Below are 5,512 nucleotides of genomic sequence, written 5' to 3' on the forward strand. Positions count from 1 at the left end.
GCCGGCGCACCTCCACTGCCGCGCGGTAGGAGGCCTGACTGGGAGCTCCCCTGCGTGGATCAGGAAGGTGATGTGCGGCTGAGGGTTGCAGGGTCTGATTCCTCGGGACTCGATGCAAGGCTAGGGCCTGGGCTGAGATGTCTGCTCCGCATGCCATGAACAGCGAAGACAAGACCCTCATTTCTCCCAGCGCAGGGTGCGAGGTGGGAGCTATGATACCATTTTACAGCCCGGAAAACCTAAGCTTGGCTTCCAGTCGCGGGGGGTAGGTAAGGGGTGGGGAGCAGAGGCTTGACTGAGTGCAGGAGGCTGGAGGGAGGGATGGATGCGACCAAGGACACGCGGCTGCCTTGCTGTCTGGGCTGCACCTCAGCCCTGCCCCAAGGGAGTCCAGTGTGCTGAGACTGGCCCCCCACCCCTGTCTTCGTAGTTGTGGGTGAAGCAAGCCCTAATTCCAGAAGTGTTTTCCCCAGCGCAGGTAGGCTGCCTCTGGAGAATTGTGGCCGCCCATGTGTCTGCCCAGTTCCGCCTCCCCTGGGCACACGTGGCTCCCTCAGGGGAGCCTCCAGACAGGTGCCGTCAGGCCCACCCAGCAGGACCCCCTTCCCCAACTCCTGTCCATAAAGGCACAGTACCTCCCCACCGCTCAGAATTCTGAGTGCGCTGGGTTGCCGCACACTCTCCTGCAGCCCCCGTGTGTCCCTGGTGGGCAAACAGTATACCAGGATCTTTGGGCTGAGCTGCGTTTCCCAGGCAAGTTGCGCCCCCAGCATAGGTCCCAGACCACTTGGGGCAAATATACACAAAGAAGGGACTGGTCGGAGGTTCGAGGTCCGCTGGGGACTCCTCCTCTAGGCCTCAGCATATGGAGAGAGCAGAATCCGGCTCCCCTGCAACCCCCACCATGCAAAGGGAAGCACTGAGGAGCCGGGCTTTACTTGACCCTGCTAATTCGTTTCAGGATCGACCGCCTGGAATTGCTTACAGCGCCTGCTTGGACACCGCCTCGGGGGTCTCAGGGAAAGCCCACTGCCAGGAGCTGACCTCACCATCCTTCCTCCCGCCATCAGCCGCTCCGCCCTAGGGCCCCAGAGAAGGGCAGGCAGCTGGGGGCCCAAACTTCGCTGGAGCCGGGACAGGCCTGCGTGCCCAGAGGCTCTGCCCTCTCCTCCCGGCTCCACTCCCACCTCTTGACTCCCAGCCCTCGGCCACAGGTGCCAACACAGCAGCCTGGCACTCCCCGATCGTCCCTCCATCCCACGAAAGTGCTTGGCCCACAACACTGGCAAACGTGACACTGCAGGTGACCCTAGTGGGCATGGACGAGCCAAGACCCCAAACCTGGGAGGCAGGCTGGTGGGGCCGCATGCCAGGGTTGACCATGGGGCGGCTGAGCTGTGGCCTTGGATCCTTAGTCGCATCCCAGCCTCGGAGCCGCGGAACGGGGAGAAGAACCTCCGTCAGGGACAGTGGGGGAGGAGCAGGAACGGGAGCGGGAGCAGGCACGGGCTTGGCAGTCTGCATCAAAACCGGGGTCGGACATTCAGTCCTGCATGCGGAGGCACTGGCAGGAGTGCTGTCTGCCCCAGTGCATAGGCAGTGGGCTTGCAGCCCCTGGGGAGGGTGCTGAGTTAGAACTGGGGGGCTGTGGGGACTCCTGGAGTGGAGTGGCCCAAGCCAGAGCCAGAACAGGGGCCAGGTCTGCCTCCAGGGAGTCCAGGGAGGGCTGGAGACAGAAGCAGTTTCCTATCCTGCCTGCCAGGGCAGGGCGCATTTGGGTCCACTGCCAGATCTCCTGTGCCACCGCAGACACTGCCTACGATGAGGAAGGAGGCCGTTCCTGTTACCCAGCCTGGGGTCTCCATGGGAGTTCTCCCCAACCTGTGGCTTAGGTGGTCCCACTGCTCCTTGACCTTGCCCTCCCTGGGCCCCTCTCCTCCCTAGTGCCCGCCTCCTGACATGGAAGTCCCCACCAAGCCCATCCCCACATGTCCTCTGCGTTGGGCCTTTACTCAAACTGCTAGGGTGGTGGGTTACTGTGGCTGGTTCCAAGCTCTGTGGCATGTGCCAGACAGCAGGCAGGAACCCTGCCCAAGAGCTCCAGGCCCGCAGCCAGGTTCCCAGGAAGGGGCTCAGGGCTTGGAGGCAGTGTCCCTGTGAACCTGGTCAGGCAGCTGACCACGTAGCTGGCAAAGGCCTGGGAGTTAGACACAGCCTGGTGTGAATACCTTGTGGCTGGGAGGACACTGGACAGGATGACAGGAGATGTGGCCCTCTCACCCCGCAAAGGGCATTCCCTGGGACTCTTCCTAGGCCCCAACGCCACCTGCTCCCTGGTCCCAGGGCAGGGTCTGACCCACCTCAGAGTCCTAGTGCCTGGACCCTAGGGGACAAATGACTACAGGATGGACAAAGAGAACAGCGAGACCCTGAGAGAGGCAGACATGGGAGGGGGTAACGGGTGGAGAGAAGACTGGACAGGGAGGCACACAGTCCTGTGACACTAGCCTCCTCCCAGCCGGGAGGGGACAGATCAGGGTCTGCACAGCCAGCCGCATACAGCTGACCCCCAACCTCCTGTCACCAGGCCTAGCTGTCCCCCCGCAATTATGGGTGCAGTGTTCTGGGCCAAGTTCCCAGGAGGACAGATGTGGGGAGATGATGAGAGGGATGGCTGAGCCGGATGGGTGATGGCACCCTATGTCCCCCGACCTCGCCAGGCACCAGGACTCCCTGCAGACTGGAAGTTCCCACAACTCCAGAACAAACAAACAAATAGACAGACTGATGGACAGCCCAGCCCTGGACCCCTCTCCAATTTCTGAGGCTGTTGATTTAGCTGCCCACTTGGTGGGAGGACCCAGCCACATGGGGAGCTGGCTGTCCATCTGTCTGTCCATCTCCTGGCCACACTAGCCCCTCCACCCCAGGTGCAGCCAGGCAGAGGTGAGGTTCTGAGACCCTGGATGACCTGTATGCAGGCTGCTGAGGTGGCTGGATCTCAGCCTGGGGGGCCAGCTGAGGAATCAGTCCCTGCTAGCCCCCTTCCCCTCTGTGACCCCAGCAGGGGGAGCCACACTTGCCAGGGGAAGGGACTTGTCCCAAAAGACCCTGGAGGAGTGTTGGCTGAGGGTGAGTGACCAGAAGATGGACACGTGCAGACAGGCCCCTCCAGTTCCTCTGGGCAGCAGGGAACCCCGACTGGACAATAGCTCCCACTTGCCCATGTTCAAGGACCCACACCACCACGTGCACACACACGAGCATGGGCATGAGTGCATGTGTGTGCTCACACCATGTTCATGCTCAGGCACACGTACATGGGAGTGTGGGCACATGTGCCTACACATGTGAGCATATCAATATTTGACCGTGGGCACATGTGTCCACATGCACACAACGGACACACAGATGTGAGCATGGGCACACACAGGCACACTGCATGCAGACACACGGACTGGGCCCAGACGCACACATGCATACTGTATGCCTGCAGACATGTGAGCATGGGCACTCTCCATGTACACAGACATGTGAGCACGGGCATACACGCACCTCTATACATACACAGACACACGTGAGCAATGGACACACACATGCACATAGCAAACACCAACACAGACACCAGTGTGGGAGAGTGTACACACACTGGCATGTGTAGCAGATATACATACAGGTACACACATGTGCAGGCTTATCACTCACAGCGGCCGCTGTAACCCTTCTGTAATAATGATGATGCTCACATGAACCTTGGATTGGATTGACTTGACTTGGGCGAAGCACTGTGGAAGCTTGCTGCTGTGTGAGGAAGGAGGAGTGCAATATTTCAGGCCTCTCCTGCTGGGTCATTCCTGAAGGGGATGTACTCGATGATGGTGTCTGACAGGCCAGGCTCCTTCCTTGGACAGTGATACTGGAAGAGACTCTCAAGACAAGATCAGTCTACAGGGAACCTTCTGGGTGGAACTCCCTGGGAGGCCACTTTCCATGCTCAGACCTCAACCCTGAATCCTGCTTGGTGGTGAATGAGCCCTGGGAAGCTCTGAGAAGGAAGGCTCTGGGGACAGGGCCAGAGGCAATGAGGAATGACAACTAAGCTGGTGACCTCAGCACCTTTGTTAATGGATCCTAACGAGGCCATGCCCTCATAAACATTGGATATGTTGTATCTCTCTTTAAAGATGCTTAGAGCATTTAAAGTAATCAAATATATCACACTTGCAGTTTTCATTAAATGCTCAATTGATTCAAGTGGTCACTGTGACAGTGACTGCTGGGTGACTGCTGGGTGACTGCTGGGAGAGACTGTGTGGAAATCCCATCTCAGTGCAGGGGAGGACTGGCCCCACACCCTGTGCCTCTCCGTCCACTCTGCTCCCTGGTGGAGCCCAAGGCTGCTGGATTGTCCCTGCTAGGCCAGGACTGTGCCCAGGTGCCCAGGCTGGCATTCGAGCCTCACTGCCCACTGTTCTGGGCAGACTCTGCTCGTATCTCCCCCTGTGCCTGTGGGGGCTGACCTCAGGAGCCTTCACAGACCTGGGGCCAAAGGCAGGTGGGCTGCCCAGGCTGGGGCAGGCTTTGGGGAGTGTCCCCAATGGGTGAGGCTCTAGCATGGGAACTCCTTTGCTGAGACCTGTGGAGGATCCCCAAGCCCACAGGCAGAGGGGGATCGGGGCCTGGAGAAGTTAGGAGCACAGGCAACTTTCCCTGGTAGGGGTGGCAATGCAGGGCTGGGGGCTGCCAACCCTGTCTGGTCTCCCACCTTCCCAGGGGAAGGAGCCGGTGAGAAGGCTGGGAATATTTCATTTCAAAGGAGAACAGGACTCCTTCGGCAGGACCCCTGTACTCTGGGCCCTTCTGCGCAGGGAGGAACCAGGGTGGTGATGTCACCCAATCTCAGGAGCTGGGTCCAGGAGCGAGACTCATCCTTCGGGGCTCTGTGTCTGGGAACACGCCCTGGCCTCTGCAAGCCTTAGCGATGTTGTCTGAGAAGTGGGGAGAATGCTGCAGGCCCCATGGGTGGATGGGGCCATCACATGTGGGCCCTCAATTGCAGCTCCCCAGCTGATGTCACCATTGTTGCTGCAGGGACTCCTTGGGCCCCTCCCAGCCCCGCAGGTCCTCCCAGCACTGTGAGTAGGGTGGCTGTTGCCTCCATAGCCCCTGTGGAGCCTCCAGGCCTGGCATGAGATTTGGGGAGGGGGCATCCAAGCTGGACCCCCCAGGAGGCCCAGTTAGGCCCCCTCCTCTGGCTTCCCCACTGGGTCCATATGCCCAGATTCAGCCTTGGTTTCCCCACATCCATATGCCTGCCCCAGCCCCACCCCAGCCCTGACAAATCCCTTCCCTCCTCCAAGGCTCTGCTGAACCAGGTTGGAATTTCTCAAAAGCAAACAAACAGGCAAGCTCAGAGCTGTGGTTTTCAGAGCTCAGATTCCTCATGGGTCTGTCTGAGCCAGCATCAGGCCAGGCCGGCTGCTCCACGGCAGGCTGGATGGAGTGGGGGGCC

Source organism: Rhinopithecus bieti, unplaced genomic scaffold, assembly GCF_001698545.2.
Source record: "Rhinopithecus bieti isolate Rb0 unplaced genomic scaffold, ASM169854v2 scaffold_44745, whole genome shotgun sequence".
Taxonomy (NCBI): domain Eukaryota; kingdom Metazoa; phylum Chordata; class Mammalia; order Primates; family Cercopithecidae; genus Rhinopithecus; species Rhinopithecus bieti.